We start from the raw sequence: 18192 nt of genomic DNA, 5'->3' as shown, positions 1-18192 counted from the left end.
GTCCAGAATGATGGAATGGAATGGACCCAGCAAGGAATGGAATGGAGAATGATGGAATGGGAATGGACCAGGATGGAATGGAAATGGAAACACAGGATGGAAGGTGGAATACAGGCCCAGAATGGAAGGAATGGAATGGAACACAGCCCAATGGAACCCAGGAAGGTGTTCAGGAATGGAATGGAATGGATGGAATGGAAATGGACCCAGGATGGAATGAGAATCAAACCAGGTGATGGAACGGAGACCGCCGTATTGGAATGGGAATGGACCAGCCGGATGGAATGAGAAGGAACCAGGACACACGAGACAAGGAAGGAATGGAATCCCAAACGGAATGGACCGGGAATGGAACCAGCAGAACAGGAATGGAACGGACCAGGACGGACAAGAACGGAACAGGAACGGACCAGCATGGTGGAACAGGAAAAGGAAACACCAACGTGACAGTATGGAATGGAATGGAATGGATGGAGACCCATGGATGGAAACCGCAGGAAGGATGGATGAGAACAACCAAGGATGAGAACAACGAACCAAGGAGGAATGGAATGTGAGCCACATGACACCGAGAATCAACCCAGGAGAGGAGAAACCAGAATGATGGAATCGAGAACGCATCCAGGAAGGAACGGAATCGAATGACCGGTAAGGAAATGGAATGGACCAAATGGATGGAATGAGAACCAAGGAGCCGAAATGGAATCACCGGAATGAGAATGGCCCAGCATGGACAACCACAGGAAACCGGAATATGGATGAAATGGAAGGCCCAGCATGGATGGAATGGAATGCCCCAGAACGGACACGGAACCAGTGGAACGAACAACCCAGGAATGAAACCAACGGAGGAACGGATCCCAGGACCATAAACGGAATCACACGAATCGGACTGACCACATGGAACGGAAAAGGATGGAATGGACAGACGGAATGAGAATCAACCAGAACGGAATGGACATGAACACAGGCAGAGAATGAGAATGGAACAAACCCAGCAAGGATGGACGAGAACCCAGGCTGGAACGGAGAACAAGACCGGTATGAGGCGGAAACCAGGCGGATGGAGCCGGATGGACAAGGATGGAACGAACCCAGTATGACAGAATGGATGAGATGAATGGAATGGAACCGGCCAGGATAGAATGGAGCTGGCATGGAATGAACGTCCGGCATGGAATGAGAATGTCCAGAATGAATGGAGAAACCAGCAGGAATGGAACGGAAATGGAACCAGCCCGGAATGGAATGACAGAATGGAAAGGACCTATGGAACGAAACCCAGGATAGCAATGGAATGGACAAAGAACGAGAATGCAATGGACGGAACACAGGCATGGAACGAACGGAACTGGAATGACCAGTATAACCGACCCAGGATGGAATAGGAACACAGTCCACATGGAATGGACCCAGTCGGATGGACCGGAACCCAGGTGACACGGAATGGACCGAGAACCGGAAATGACAATGAGAACACCACCCGGAATGGACAGAATGGAACACCACAGAATGAGAATGGACCGGTGACCATGGAGATGAAACTATGGAACCCAGAATGGATGGAACACGCACATAGAATGGGAATGGAAATGGAATGGACCAGGCATGATGGAATGAATATGGATGGAATGAGAATATGGATGGAACGGAATGTCCAGGTATGGAATGGATGAATGGAACAGCCCCAGTGCGGATGGAATGGGAATGGTATGGAATGAAACAGATGGAAATGGAATGGATGGAATGATGGCCCCAGGATGGAATGGAATGTCCCAGCATGGACACGGAACAAACCCACAGGATGGAATGGAGGTCCACTGGAAATGGAGGTCCGGTATGACGAATGGGAATGTGTCCAAGTGACATGGAATAGGAATGTCCAGGTGGATGGAATGGAACAGCCCAGTATGGGAATGGAATGGAAAGGAGGAATGGGAATATGACCGGAATGGAATGTCACGAATGGAATGGACGGAAGGAATGGAATGGAATGTCCATGTGAAAGACCAGTATGGAATGGAATGATCCGATATGGAATAGGAATAACCCCAGTGAGTAATATGGAATGGATCCAGGTGGATGGAAATGGGAATAGCCCAGGAGATAATGGAATGGACTAGATGGATAGGAATGGAATGTGTCCAGGAATGACCAACGGAGACTGAAGAGGCCACAGGCCTTTTAGTATATATACATATAATGGGGAATGGTATAAATAAATATATGGTATAGTGGATAAAATGGAAATAATATTAGTAGTGGATGGACATGGTGACAGATGGATGGACAGAGAAAGTGGTAGAGAATTAAGGATAAATGGATGGATATAGAACGGAATGGATGGTATGGAATAGTGGATGGACAGATGAGTAGTGGAGGCCCATTCACATGGAATGACAGTGAAGAGACATGAATATTTGAGACATGAACAACAAATGTAGGGAGAATACTGAATGGAAAAGGTGGATTGCTTTATATAATACATGAGGTGGAAACATGGACAACGGAATGGAATAAAAAGATGCATGGACAGCCACACTGAAAATGAAGGGAATGACTGGAATGAATGGTGGACATAGTAATGAACAGCCGAGCAATAGAGAACAGAAAATGGAATATGATGTTCACTTTTGAAAGCTTAATATACACAATATATAACATAACTGAGGTGAAGGTATATGAAATGGAATATGGATAACTTGAGGCGAAATGGTGTATTGATAATGAATAAACTAATACACTTGTATTCACTTAACACCAAGATGTATGGACAAGGTGATGCCGATGGATGAAAGCCCAGTGACCCTTAGATGCAGCCTGTAATGTCAGGCCTGTTTATTCTTAGACAAAATTTAAAGGTTTTAAATTCACATTCTGGGTGTATTTTATTGTTCATAATACTAATAAAATGGAAAAGTGGAGTGTAGTGAGAAGGAAGGCAAATTTTAGACAAACTATTGGTAAAATACAACTTGGGCCATGGAATAGTAACATGAAGAAATAAATATTAAATAACCTTCAGGATGGAAGCGGTATTAAACAATTTCCATTTATCGCAGTAATTGAGTTCATTTATTTGATTTTGGAGGCCATCATTGAAAACAACACAACGTCGTCTGCAAACAAACAAGGAAGATTTTAAATATCGCGAAGTTGTATGCCACTCTGAACAATTAGTTTGATTTGAACAGCAAGCTCATTGATGAAATGAAACAGGAAAGGACTAAGCATGTCCCTTGCCTTTACACCAAGTTTTAATTCGAACGTTTCCGAAAATTCTTGATTATTTCTTTTTAACAATACGCCTTCACGTTCTCACACATATTAGTCAAAAGTTTACTCATTTTGTTACTGAGACCATGATATTGTAAAATAGGAGAATCAAAGCTTGTTATTGTTCGACAAAGCCAAGGCTTTCGCAAAATCTACAAATAGGGCATATACTTTCTCTCCTTTTAAATTCAAATATCTCTGTATTATACTTGTAAAATAAACATAAAAGTACTAACAGGTATATCCATGTTCAACCAGCTAGATCTTATCTTATCCATGGTATCTCCCCAGCTTACAAGTCTCTTTATTAATTATAAAAGGAAAATTTTACTAAATATACTAGTAATGTTATTCCCATAGTTATTTAAGTTATTTGCACTTATGGATCGGAACAACATACCACCGTCCAACATTTTGGGAGTACCATTTTCCAATATGATATTAAATAGTAGTTCTAGGTATGGGAGCGATAAGGTCAGACGAGTGTTTAAAGAATTTGATATCATGCCATCAAATCCCGGTGATTTGTTTGATTTAAGATTGTCAATACTTTCAAAAATCTCTTCTAGCGATTGGTGAACTAAGCATATCTACGTAAGTTCTGAATTTTGCCGGCTCAGGTTGGTCTGCTCTGTAATTGTCATGATAATTATGGTCATTTTATTATCTACTGTATGAACACTCAAAAAGCCAACCAATCGTGTATCTGAATATTGTTCTTTGCCTTACTTGATGGTTATTTAAACGTTTAAGTTCGACCAGAAATGTTTGAATTAGATACGCTATTTTCTATTGTTATTCGTTTTTCTCAAAATAGTCAATACGCATTATATTGGTTTCTTACGATGCAATATTGATCAAATGAATGCTTGTCTTACATTTCCGGAACTTATTGAGAAATTTGCATCTTCGGTTTTTAAAATCTGAGTCAAACCAACTTTCAAGTATGCTTTGATTGACCAACTTTTTTCTCATACAAGAAGCCGTTGAACAGATCGCATCTGTCATATATCGTATAATTTTCATCTATACTAGTGAAAGCAATAATCAACAGATTTATCTAGCAATTCCTGAACGTTTTCAGATAGCAAATTTTCCCCCTGAACTGTCCTGACTTATTATTATCCCAAGTAAACCGTACGTAATTTCAGATCTTTATCATGTGTATCAGCTTTTCATTATGATTTTATTTTATTCGTAATATAATGGGAAGATGGTCTGATTCATGCGTGCGATTGCATACTGAAATCATTTACATAGTCAAATAATGCTGCTGACGAAATAACATAATCAATAACACTGTTCGTTCAGACCTTATGTAAGTAAATCTCCAGTTGTGCATCATCACTGCCACAACGACCATTCATAATATGAATATTAAAACGAGCACATGTCACAAGTGTTTTACCAAACCTTGGTTTATAACCTTGTCGGCGGAGAACCAACTACGGAAATAATCCATAAGAAGTCCCAGCAATGAATGGTTTCGGGTTTCCAGTATTCCAGCAGATCATCCCCCCATAAAATCGGGGTTCATTCCGGTACGCGCATTGAAATCTCCGCCACAATAAGATATAGCAGTCCGGTACAGAAGAAACAATGGATAATAGGTTATCCTGAAATAAATTTTACACCTGGCTGGCTACATAGTGGCAGCATTTATCATACCGCGGATGCTTCCAGGCTGTACATATTAAGAGTACAAAAATATCTCTTTGTCGAGGTGAAACAGTGTATGACAAACATGATAAATATAGCGTTTTCTGGTTACTTTAGACCATTTCATGTAATCATAAACCTTTCTTTATCAGTACAACGATACCCGGAAGGTCTCCCCTTATTGTGAAATTTTGTGCATTTTTTCAATCAACTTAAAACAATCGAAAATATTTTCAGGTTCAAGTCAAGCGACCAAGTTTCAGTAATACCAATTATATCAAGTGATTTGATATAATCTACGAAACAAGCCAGTCTTCGTAAGTTTTGCACGATACCGGAAATGTACCAGAAAATAAAATTAACCGTCGCTACAGCCGTCAGTCTCATTCATAACACTTGATGCGTCAAAGAACGCCCCACATGATTCTGGCCCCACACCTCCCTAGCGGGTGTGTCCTGTGATGACGATCTCAGACCTGTCTCGTGCCCCCGCGGTCTCGGTCTCCGCGATTGTCCGACTCGGTTTACTTCCGTGTGTCCCCAGGGCTACCTTTGGTCTCCTTAGGTCCTTGCATTGCGTCTGTGGATGGAATGGGTATGCCCATGTACTCGGGGCATAGAGGCACTCATTATTATTGGCATATGAATGTTTTCTACCGAACATGAAGCAACACCATAGCATAAGCCGGTGTGCGTTTTAGCCACTGATCGCACACGACGTCAGATTTCACGGATACGACACGCCTATCTTATTTTTAGCTTCATAATTCGTGAAAATGTTACTCAAGACAAAAAAGGAGTTGGTACGAAACATTATTTTATGCCTTATACTTAGCAACCAGATGTGAGTTGTCACCACGTAAAGTCAGGTGACACGTTATGCTGCTATGTGTTATTTTTACATTTTACAAGCAAGACATCGTCAGTATATTCTAAAATGTTATCAAAATATCTTGACCGCGCCAAACGGTAGTGTTGTATATCTTGTATGTAAACATTCAGTTGTTGAAGTTTAAAGGAGGAGCCCTTTGTTAATCTCGATCTAATCTCTGTACACGTTTATGTTTATAGGGATACAACATCGCAACAAAGGACAAACAAGGTCATAAATACCCTGTGGACATTGTCATGTAAATATTATTCAACATGTGGAAAACCATATTGCCTAATCCATAAGAACAAGGACATCGACCAGTCAGCAAACATGTATCGACACGTCAACACCAGATGTGGGAGTAATGGCCTTTATCCCAAGTGTATTGACACGTAAAACCACAACACATTGAATAATGGCCTTGTGACCACGAGTATTGACACGTTTACCCCGACAAATGTAGAAATGGCCTTCCCCGGCACGTGTATAATCTAGGTTCACCCCTCTCCACCTGACTGTCTATCCGCCAAAATGTTCACAGAAGGCGAGGCTAAAGTGCTGCATACCTAATGCCTACAAGATGTCTGGTCACATGACAGGAAGAGAGTGGTGTGATCGTCTCCACTGGTTGAAGGCGGTGAGTATTGCTTTAGCCCCGATGATTTCACACAGTATTCAACAGTAATTATCACGGCATGTCATGTCAATATGGGATGAGAGTTATGCAGGTCCAATTTGCAGAAATCATTCCATGCATAGCGAAACTACATTATTCCATCCATATTGCTGAACACGATGTAAAAATCCTACCAACTCACGTTGGTTTCACAGATATGTAAGGGCGAGGGTCGTTGAAAGAAAAACACATTTAAGACACACCTTCAAGACAATATCATTTTATGGTTATAAATGGGAATTATTTTACATTGTAAACAATGGATATCATTCATTAAGAACCTATTATAACCATGATGGCGTCTCGGCTTTGCAAGAGGGAAGTGGCGTATTATTGCACCTGATACAATGACAAAGTAGACAAAGTATATTGTATAGGATGCAAATTGTTCACAAACAGAGAATCAGCATTAGATGTAGACACGTTTTATTGGACACAGGTAGTTCAAATAAGTCCTTCATTGGAAAGAAATTGAAAATCACCTTGAGTTCCAGTGAGATTACTCTACGTTTACATTGACAGCATCACTTCCGGTTGAACCATAGTTAATTTGTGTAGACAGAAGGGGGTCGTCAATTGCAAGCTTGCGATATACCGACGATGACTTTCGGCGTCGCTTGATAAGAACGATGATGAGGGTGGAGATGACGACACACGCGAGAGTAGCAGCCACAGCGATTCCAGCTGCTGCCCCAGCAGACATAGCACTTCCGGTAAACGACGAAGTGGCCTCACCGCCCTGTGCATTGATGAACTGCATTGCCTCTGATTTTTACGCCAAGTCAGGGGTCAAGGGGTCAAACACCACCTGATTTTCAGTGCTTGGGCGCAACAGCGGAGCAGACTGGAATGGCGGCCGACGGATTTGGGAAGTCCAACTTCTGACAAGGAACCCGCCTTCAGGCAATAGTTGATCTCACAGCCTTGATCGACGTAGGCCAGATGTTGACTGTAGCCTTTAGGACAGTGCTTGGGCCAGCTTTTGATTTTTGGAAGAACGAGTGCAGTGATGGCAAGGCCGAGTTCTTGTTACCCCTCAGGTTTAGGGTCATAGCAAGGGGTTACCAGTTGTACAGCTGATGAAACCTCCGGAATGGCATGGAATACTTCATAGCCAGCTCGTAGTCATCACTGATACAGATATGGAGGTCCTTCCCCAGGGTGCGAGTGTAGAAGTTGACAGGGCAAGTCTTTCCTTGAGTGAGAGGATTGTTGAGCTGTGACGTGTACAGGCCTCCGAAGAGGTAACCAGTCTCCTGAGACACCGGACCCGTAGCTGCGCACCAATGCATGATGTAGGTTGCTTCGCTGTGGTAATAGTTGTCGTGGCAACACTTGAAGAACAGCCAGCAGGAGTGTCAAGAGTGGACCGACTTCGAGTCGGACAGGCGTCCTGTGTGCAGTTCTACTGGTTCATACCCATCTGGACAGGTATGTCCTCCCTGTCTTAGGGTTCACTTGGTCGAGGGCCAGAACAGAGGTCGCCGTTGTTTGATCCTGAGGACATACTACAGGTTTGAAAAACTCCACCAAATGTCAGATTAGTGTAGGGACTTTTACACGTTCCGTCATCCAGGTTGGCGGCAGGGCTGAAGTTAGGCGAGTCCAGTTCAGTACATCCCCTGTAAGTATTAAACTCATAGTAATGCAGAATTGTCTCCTGAACAAGGTTCTGAAGTTGATAAAGGATGGAGTTGGGCAGCTCGGGGAGAGAGGCAGAGTTGATAAGGAAGAAGAGGGGTCTCCAGACCTATCCACGGCCACCAGTTCATGGTCAACCTCGTTAGTCCAGTCGTTGGCTGTGAAGTTGGAGGCCTTGAACATAGGACCTCCTAGAGTATCGATCTGAGAGGAGGATCTGTGCTGTTCATATGCTGTCTTCACTTCATTGGACGTAGAAGAATTATAAGAAACACCGATACTGAAAATCCCAAACAACGATGCACTCGCTCCAGCCGTTATTTGACTCTTTGAGAATTTCCTGCTGTTTACAAATTCCGCAGACACCTGGACCTCCTGCACCAAGGCGGCACCGGCATCTACATTGGTGACGACGTGTGTACCGAAGTCCCGCACAAGAAGTTCACTGTCATAGCGTGCTTGGTCCGTCTTGTTCAGTTGCAGACTTCCCGCGATACTGAGCAGACGAGACTTGAACGTGGGATGAAGAGCGGCGTCGGGCTGCAGTTTGGCTGAGTAGCGAACGTATCTCAGTTGGACTCGGGTTGTGTAGGACCTATCACCTATCTGTTTGGACTTCACATTCTCATAGCCCACTGACTTTCACCGAGTCAAAATGAAGACCCGCGTCGATATTTACACCGTGAGCCGTGGTACTGGTATAGTTGGACCAGTGAGAGATTAGTTCAGCATAAACGTTCAGCTTACTTGCCTTCAAAGGGATGGTGTTGACTGTATCAGGGATGAGGTAACGGCCGTCTTCAGTTGTCCGACACCTGGAGTAGTTGTAGACGACAACGAGGCCGGAGTCCACGTTCCGCAGGTTGTCCCAGCCTTGACCAGGCAGAACCTCAAAACGCTCAAGTTTTTGGTTATCTCTGTAACACGCTCGAACGTCACCGATGGGAAACTCAGGTTTGTTTCTAGAGTCAAGCACTTCGCCCCCTAATACACTGGCCACACCACTGACGACGAGGACGAAGCTCAACATGTCGACTGTCGATCTCAACACCCTCTCTCGTTGTGATTTACTTCCTCATTGCACCGCATATTTGATCATATCAGCTCGTCACGTGCATTTACAGCGTCACGGAAAACCCGTTTTAACTGTACTTTCTCATCCCACAACCCAGTCAAGGTCCAGCTAACAGCCGACAAGGAAGTACGAGGGCATTGTATGTACAATAATTACGTCGCGCTTAAAACAGCGAGGACACTGTAAAGTGAGCATCTTACCGAATGGAACTTTACGCCAAAACTTCTAGAATTTTTACCTTACTTAAACTTGTAATGGAAAATATAACGCTTCATCATGAAATATTTTCCACACGTTACAATGTCCTCGTATGTAAGTGTAACTATACTGATAGCGCGAAGCGTGTCAGGAGACATTGGGAATCCCCAAGGACAGCCTCAGTAGGGGGAGGTGACGCCACTGTCACCCGCCATGCTTGAGCGTTATGTAAACAACCTGTGGCAGATAGAGAGTACATGTATATTGCCAGGGTCAGCCAATGGTAGTGTCCAGTATCATAGAATGGGAATGTGTCCAGTATGATGGAATGGGAAACCAATGGCAAATACATCGCAAAGAGAGAGTGTGTGTGTACGTGTGTGAGGCAGAGAGTGAGAGACAGACACAGAGAGAGCGAGAGACGGAGAAAGAAAGAGACAGAGGGAGTGTGTGTGTATGTGTGAGGGAGAGAGTGAGAGACAGACAGAGAGGGAGCGAGAGACGGAGAAAGAAAGAGACACAGAGAGTGTGTGTATGTGTGAGGGAGAGAGAGACAGTCAGACAGACAGAGAAAGAGACGGAGAAAGAAAGAGACAGAGGGAGAGTGTGTGTATGTGTATGTGTGAGGCAGAGAGTGAGAGACAGACAGATAGAGAGAGAGACGGAGAAAGAAAGAGACAGAGGGAGAGTGTGTGTATGTGTGAGGGAGAGAGAGACAGTCGGACAGACAGAGATGGAGAAAGAAAGAGACACACAGAGAGTGTGATGGAGAAAGAGAAAGACAGAGAGAGAATCACTGTCGAAGATAGTTATATCAAGTCGTATTCTCATCATGGTCGCCTATTTCTAAGAGGAGGACTTGTCCAGGGTTAAGTTTGATCAAATCACCCAGCTTTTCTTTTCGCATCCAATAAACCATATCATGTAAAAAATAACTACAGTTGTGATAAGGGACCACATAGAAAGATGCCTATTTGTTTCACAGGTTCCAGCCACTTAGGTACAACTTCCAGCTCAACAGAGCCCCGTTCCTCAAAGCGATCATAGCGCTAAGATGATCGTAACTCTCATATTTTAACATAGACTTACCACTGTCGTAGCGCAACTTAAGATGAGGAACGGGGCCCTGGACAGTGACTACAGGTTAAATGTTCGATGGGATATTTACGTGGAGTGGGTGTCATACCCATGAATATTCGGGTTAGAATTGGTCTTCAGCAACCCATGCTTGTCGTAAGAGGCGACAAACGGGATCGGATAGTCAGGCTCACTGACCCACTTGCGTAGATCGATTCTCATTATGTTGATCATTGGATTGTCTGGTGCAGACTCGATCATTTACAGACTGCCGCCATATAGCTGTTAAACAACAAACACACAAACAGATTAGCTATCATGTCACCACGAGTATCCATGTTAAAACTACTGGTATTGTAGTAGACTGGCGTATTAAACCTGCATTAGTCTTCAACGATACTACAACCACCAAAATCCACACTCGATGCATGGACGCTGATCTCAGCGCAATAACTTTGAGTCCATCGTTGTACCCCATTTTACCCCACCTCGCCTCGCCTTACCTCGCCTCACCACATCTCACCTCACCTCACCTCACCACACCTCGCTTCGTCTTGCCTCACCTCACCTCACCTCACCTCACTTCACCTCACCCCACCCCACCCCACCTCGCCTCGTATCGCCTCGCCTCGCCTCACCTCGCCTCACCTCACCTCGCCTCACCTCGCCTCACCACACCTCGCCTCACCTCGCCTCACCCCACCCCACCTCGCCTAGCCTCACCTCGCCTCGCTTCACCTCACCTCACCTCACCTAATGTGACAACGGAAACATGGCATATTTTCTTCACTTGATCTAGGTCACGGTAACTTCCGTTCTGATAAGATTATCCATCCACTATTATTGAAATCATATTGCAACTGCACGACAGTCCCCTCACAGAGGCTACTTCAGATTATGACAGTTCCTGATATATAACGGTCCTTATGTATTTAGGGCTCACCTTCACCTGTTGTATCAATCAGCATTCATGAAAAAACAATATTTTGGGGCAGTGAGAGAAGTGAGTAAGTTAGGTTTTCAGCAATATTTCAGGTATGACACAATCGGGTGTCTCCAGAAATGGGATTCACGCGTTGTTGTGTCTGGTATGATGGATCTGGTATGAGAATCGACAATGGAATGGACAAACGAACGCATTATCCACTTGGCTACCAAATCAGTCAATATATAGAAGGCTTGATGTGTTATCTTTCTTTTATGAGGAAGATAATACCGGGTCTTTTCCCATGTAAGCCTCCGGTCTTTCAAAGGAAAATAACGACTCAGTATAAAAAATCCGATATTTAGCCTTGGGCTGTTTTATCGCGTTCCAAGGGTACGCCCTGCTCAGTTAACGTAAGGACACAGTTTGCTTGTGGACTGCATCATAGCGTCTAACGGGTATTTCCACGCGTTCTTGACAGAAAATCGAATTTTGGTAGTGTCAAGTATGGTGGAATAGGAGTGTGTCGAGTATCATGGAATGGGAATGTGTCCGGTATGAAGGAATGGGAATGTGTCCAGTATGATGAAATGGGAACGTGTCCGGTATGATGGAATGGGAATGTGTCCTGTACAATGAAATGGGAATGTGTCCAGTATGATGGGGATGTGTCCGGTATTACGGAATGGGAATGTGGCCTGTAGGATGGAATGGGAATGTGTCTAGAGTGATGGAGTGGGAATGTGACCAGTAAGATGGAATGGGAATGTGTCCAGTATGATGGAATAGGAATGTGTCCAGTATGACGGAATGGGAATGTGTCCGGTATAATGGAATAGGAATGTGTTGAGTATGATAGAATGAGAATGAGTCACGTATGAAGGAGTGGCAATGTGTCAGGTATGATGAAAGGGGAATTTGTCCAGTATGATGGAATATGAATGTGTCCGGGATCATGGAATGGGAATGTGTCCAGTATGAAGAAATGGGAATGTGTCGAGTATCATGGAATGGGAATGTGTGCGGTAGGATGGAATGGAAATGTGTCCGGTATAAAGGAATAGGAATGTGTCCGGTATAATGAAATGGGAATGTGTCCAGTATGATGGAATGGGACTGTGTCCGGTATGAAGGAATTGGAATGTGTCCGGTATAATGAAATGGGAATGTGTCCAGTATGATGGAATGGGACTGTGTCCGGTATGAAGGAATTGGAATGTGTCCTGTATAATGAAATGGGAATGTGTCCAGTATAATGGAATGGGAATGTGTCCAGTATAATGAAATGGGAATGTGTCCAGTATGATGGGAATGTGTCCGGTATTATGGAATGTGAATGTGTCCTGTATGTTGAAACAACACTAGTGAAATGGGAATGTGTCCAGTATGATGGATTAGGAATGTGTCCAGTATGAAGGAATGTGAATGTGCCCAGTATGATGGAATGGGAATGTGTCCGGTGTAATGAAATGGGAATGTGTCCTGTGTGGTGGAATAGGAATGCGTCCGGTATGATGGAATGGGAATGTCTGTTTACTCAGGGCACAGGTAGAGGCGGTCAACACCTGCATGTGGAGTAATGGCCTTTATCCCACATGCATTCAGTGTCGTGTCAACCCCAACATGTGGATTAATGGCCTTTATCCCACATGTATTAAGTGTCCCGCCAACACCAACATGTGGAGTAATGGCCTTTATCCCACATGTATTCGGTGTCCCGTCAACCCCAACATGTGGAGTAATGGCCTTTATCCCACATGTATTCTCGCGTCAACCCCAACATGTGAAGCAATGGCCTTTAACCCATGTGTATTGTCGCGTCAACTGCAACATATGGAGTAATGGCCTTTATCCACGTGTATTATCGTGTCAACCCCAACATATGGAGTAATGGCCTTTAACCCAAGTGTATTGTCGCGTCAACTGCAACATGTGGAGTAATGGCCTTTATCCACGTGTATTATCGTGTCAACCCCAACATGTGGAGTAATGGCCTTTATCCACGTGTATTGTCGCGTCAACCCCAACATGTGGAGTAATGGCCTTTATCCCCAACCCCAACATGTGGAGTAATGGCCTTTACGCACATGTATTGTCCCGTCAATCCCGGCATGTAGAGTAATGGCCTTTATCCCACATGTATTACTGTGTCAACCCCAACATGTGGAGTAATGGCCTTTATCCACTTGTATTGTCGCGTCAACCCCAACATGTGGAGTAATGGCCTTTATCCCCAACCCCAACATGTGGAGTAATGGCCTTTACGCACATGTATTGTCGCGTCAACCCCAACATGTGGAGTAATGGCCTTAATCCCACATGCATTCAGTGTCCCGTCAACCCCAACATGTGGAGTAATGGCCTTTATCCCACATGTATTGTCGCGTCAACCCCAACATGTGGAGTAATGGTCTTAATCCCACATGCATTCAGTGTCCCGTCAACCCCAACATGTGGATTAATGGCCTTTATCCCACATGTATTGTCGCGTCAACCCCAACATATGGAGTAATGGCCTTTATCCCACATGTATTCTCGCGTCAACCCCAACATGTGGAGTAATGGCCTTTATCCACGTGTATTATCGTGTCAACCCCAACATGTGGAGTAATGGCCTTTATCCACGCGGTATTGTCAAAGTCAACCCCAACATGTGGAGTAATGGCCTTTATCCCCGATATGTAACCCCAACATGTGGAGTAATGGCCTTTATCGCGATATGTATTGTCCCGTCAATCCCGCATGTGGAGTAATGGCCTTTATCCCACATGTATTACCGTGTCAACCCCAACATGTGGAGTAATGGCCTTTATCCACTTGTATTGTCGCGTCAACCCCAACATGTGGAGTAATGGCCTTTATCCCCAACCCAAACATGTGGAGTAATGGCCTTTACGCACATGTATTGTCGCGTCAACCCTAACCTGTGGAGTAATGGCCTTTATCCCACGTGTATTCAGTGTCCCGTCAACCCCAACATGTGGAGTAATGGCCCTTATCCCACATGTATTGTCACGTCAACCCGAACATATGGAGTAATGGCCTTTTTCCCCAACCCCAACATGTGGAGTAATGGCCTTTATCCCACGTGTATTCACGCGTCAACCCCAACATGTGGAGTAATGGTCTTTATCCCGCAAGTATTGTTGCGCCAACCCCAGCATGTGGAGTAATGGCCTTTATCCACGTGTATTGTCGCGTCAAGCCCAACATGTGAAGTAATGGCCTTTATCCCACTTGTATTGTCGCGTCAATCCCAACATGTGGAATAATGGCCTTTATCCCACATGTATTGTCACGTCAAGCCCAATATGTGGAGTAATGGCCTTTATCCCACATGTATTCAGTGTCCCGTCAACCCCAATATGTGGAGTAATAGCCTTCATCCCACGTGTATTGTCGCGGCAAGCTCACCATGTGGAGTAATAGCCTTTTTCCCACGTATATTGTCGTGTCAACACAAACACTTGAAATAGAGGCCTTCAGGCCACGTTATTCACATATCAACACCGTAACATTGAATAATGGCCTTCAGACCACGAGTATTGACAAGTTTACCCCGACAAATGTAGAAATGGCCTTCTCGGCACGTGTATAATCCAGGCTCACCCCTCTCCACCTGACTGTCTAACCGCCAAAATGTTCACAGAAGTGAGGGGCTAAAGTGCTGCATACCTAATACACCAAGATCTCTGGTCACATGACAGGAAGAGAGTGGTGTGATCGTCTACTGGTTGAAGGCGGTGAGTATTGCTTTAGCCCCGATGATTTCACAGTATTCAACAGTAATTATCATGGCATGTCATGTCAATTATCGGATGAAAGTTATGCAGGTCCAAGTTGCTGAAATCAATCCATGCATAGCGAAACTACATTATTCCATCCATATTGCTGAACACGATGTAAAATCATACCAACTCACGTTGGTTTCACAGATGTAAGGGCAGGGGTAGTTGAAGAAAAACACATTTAAGACACACCTTCAAGACAATATCATTTTATGGTTATAAATGGGAATTATTTTACATTGTAAACAATGGATATCATTCATTAAGAACCTATTATAACCATGATGGCGTCTCGGCTTTGCAAGAGGGAAGTGGCGTATTATTGCACCTGATACTATGACAAAGTAGACAAAGGATATTTTATAGGATGCAAATTGTTCATAAACAGAGAATGTTGGGCACAGGTAGTTCCCCATAAGTCCTTGTAAACTAGTCCTTCATTGGAAAAGAATTGAAAATCACCTTGAGTTCCAGTGAGATTACTCTACGTTTACATTGACAGCATCACTTCCGGTTGAACCATAGTTAATTTGTGGAGACAGAAGGGGGTCGTCAATTGCAAGCTTGCGATATACCGACGATGACTTTCGACGTCGCTTGATAAGAACGATGATGAGGGTGGAGATGACGACACACGCGAGAGTAGCAGCCACAGCGATTCCAGCTGCTGCCCCAGCAGACATAGCACTTCCGGTAGACGACGAAGTGGCCTCACCGCCCTGTGCATTGATGAACTGCATTGCCTCTTGATTTTTACGCCAAGTCAGGGTCAAGGGGTCAAACACCACCTGGTTGTCAGTGCTTGGGAGCAACAGAGGAGCAGACTGGAATGGCGGCCGACGGATTTTGGGAAGTCCAACTTCTGACAAGGAACCCGCCTTCAGGCAATAGTTGATCTCACAGCCTTGATCGACGTAGGCCAGATGTTGACTGTAGCCTTTAGGACAGTGCTTGGGCCAGCTTTTGGATTTTTGGAAGAACGAGTGCAGTGATGGCAAGGCCGAGTTCTTGTTACCCTCAGGTTTAGGGGTCATAGCAAGGGGGTTACCAGTTGTACAGCTGATGAAACCTCCGAATGGCATGGAATACTTCATAGCCAGCTCGTAGTCATCACTGATACAGATGTGGAGGTCCTTCCCCAGGGTGCGAGTGTAGAAGTTGACAGGGCAAGTCTTTCCGAGTGAGAGGATTGTTGCTGTGACGTGTACAGGCCTCCGAAGAGGTAACCAGTCTCCTGAGACACCGGACCCGTAGCTGCGCACCAATGCATGATGTAGGTTGCCTCTGCTGTGGTAATAGTTGTCGGGCAACACTTGAAGAACAGCCAGCAGGAGTGACAAGAGTGGACCGACTTCGAGTCGGACAGGCGTCCTGTGTGCAGTTCTACTGGTTCATACCCATCTGGACAGGTATGTCCTCCTGTCTTAGGGTTCACTTGGTCGAGGCCAGAACAGAGGTCGCCGTTGTTTGATCCTGAGGACATACTACAGGTTTGAAAAACTCCACCAAATGTCAGATTAGTGTAGGGACTTTTACACGTTCCGTCATCCAGGTTGGCGGCAGGGCTGAAGTTAGGCGAGTCCAGTTCAGTACATCCCCTGTATGTGTTAAACTCATAGTAATGCAGAATTGTCTCCCCGAACAAGGTTCTGAAGTTGATAAAGGATGGAGTTGGGAAGCTCGGGGAGAGAGGCAGAGTTGATAAGGAAGAAGAGGGGATCTCCAGACCTATCCACGGCCACCAGTTCATAGTCAACCTCGTTAGTCCAGTCGTTGGCTGTGAAGTTGGAGGCCTTGGAACATAGGACCTCCTAGAGTATCGATCTGAGAGGAGGATCTGTGCTGTTCATATGCTGTCTTCACTTCATTGGACGTAGAAGAATGATAAGAAACACCGAAACTTCCCAAAAAAAGAAGCACTCGCTCCAGTCGTTATTTGACTCTTTGAGAATTTCCTGCTGTTCACAAATTCCGCAGACACCTGGTCCTCCTGCACCAAGGCGGCACCGGCATCTACATTGGTGACGACGTGTACCGAAGTCCCGCACAAGAAGTTCACTGTCATAGCGTGCTTGGTCCGTCTTGTTCAGTTGCAGACTTCCCGCGATACTGAGCAGACGAGACTTGAACGTGGGATGAAGAGCGGCGTCGGGCTGCAGTTTGGCTTGAGTAGCGAACGTATCTCAGTTGGACTCGGGTTGTGTAGGACCTATCACCTATCTGTTTGGACTTCACATTCTCATAGCCCGAAAGAAAATGTACCACTGACTTTCACCGAGAGTCAAAATGAAGACCCGCGTCGATATTTACACCGTGAGCCGTGGTACTGGTATAGTTGGACCAGTGAGAGATTAGTTCAGCATAAACGTTCAGCTTACTTGCCTTCAAAGGGATGGTGTTGACTGTATCAGGGATGAGGTAACGGCCGTCTTCAGTTGTCCGACACCTGGAGTAGTTGTAGACGACAACGAGGCCGGAGTCCACGTTCCGCAGGTTGTCCCAGCCTTGACCAGGCAGAACCTCAAAACGCTCAAGTTTTTGGTTATCTCTGTAACACGCTCGAACGTCACCGATGGGAAACTCAGGTTTGTTTCCAGAGTCAAGCACTTCACCCCCTAATATACTGGCCACACCACTGACGACGAGGACGAAGCTCAACATGTCGACTGTCGATCTCAACACCCTCTCTCGTTGTGATTTACTTCCTCATTTCACCGCATATTTGATCATATCCACTCGTCACGTGCTTCGACAGCGTCACGGAAACCCCGTTTTAACTGTACTTTCTGTTTGACAGTCAAGTTCCAACTAACAGCTTTCAAGGAATTATGAGAGCATTGTGAATAGAATAATTACGTCGCGCTTAAAACAGCGAGGAGACTATATAGTGAAGTATCTTACCGCATGGAACCTTACCCCAAACGTTCTAGAATTTGTACATTACTTAAACTTGTAATTGAAACTATAACGCTTCATAATGAAATATTTTCACCCGTGACAACG

General features: G+C 44.8%; 2 pseudogenes; both read right to left on the bottom strand.

The window, feature by feature from the left end:
• Positions 1–6689: 6689 nt before the first annotated feature.
• On the bottom strand, positions 6690–17886 carry LOC124270641 (annotated as a pseudogene).
• Positions 6915–9216, bottom strand: LOC124270642 (annotated as a pseudogene).
• Positions 17887–18192: the final 306 nt, after the last annotated feature.

Source organism: Haliotis rubra, unplaced genomic scaffold (genome assembly GCF_003918875.1).
Source record: "Haliotis rubra isolate DU_JTF1 unplaced genomic scaffold, ASM391887v1 Scf1531, whole genome shotgun sequence".
NCBI lineage: Eukaryota > Metazoa > Mollusca > Gastropoda > Lepetellida > Haliotidae > Haliotis > Haliotis rubra.
Note: the sequence above shows the minus strand (reverse complement) of the source record. Positions and strands in the feature narration are given on the sequence as shown.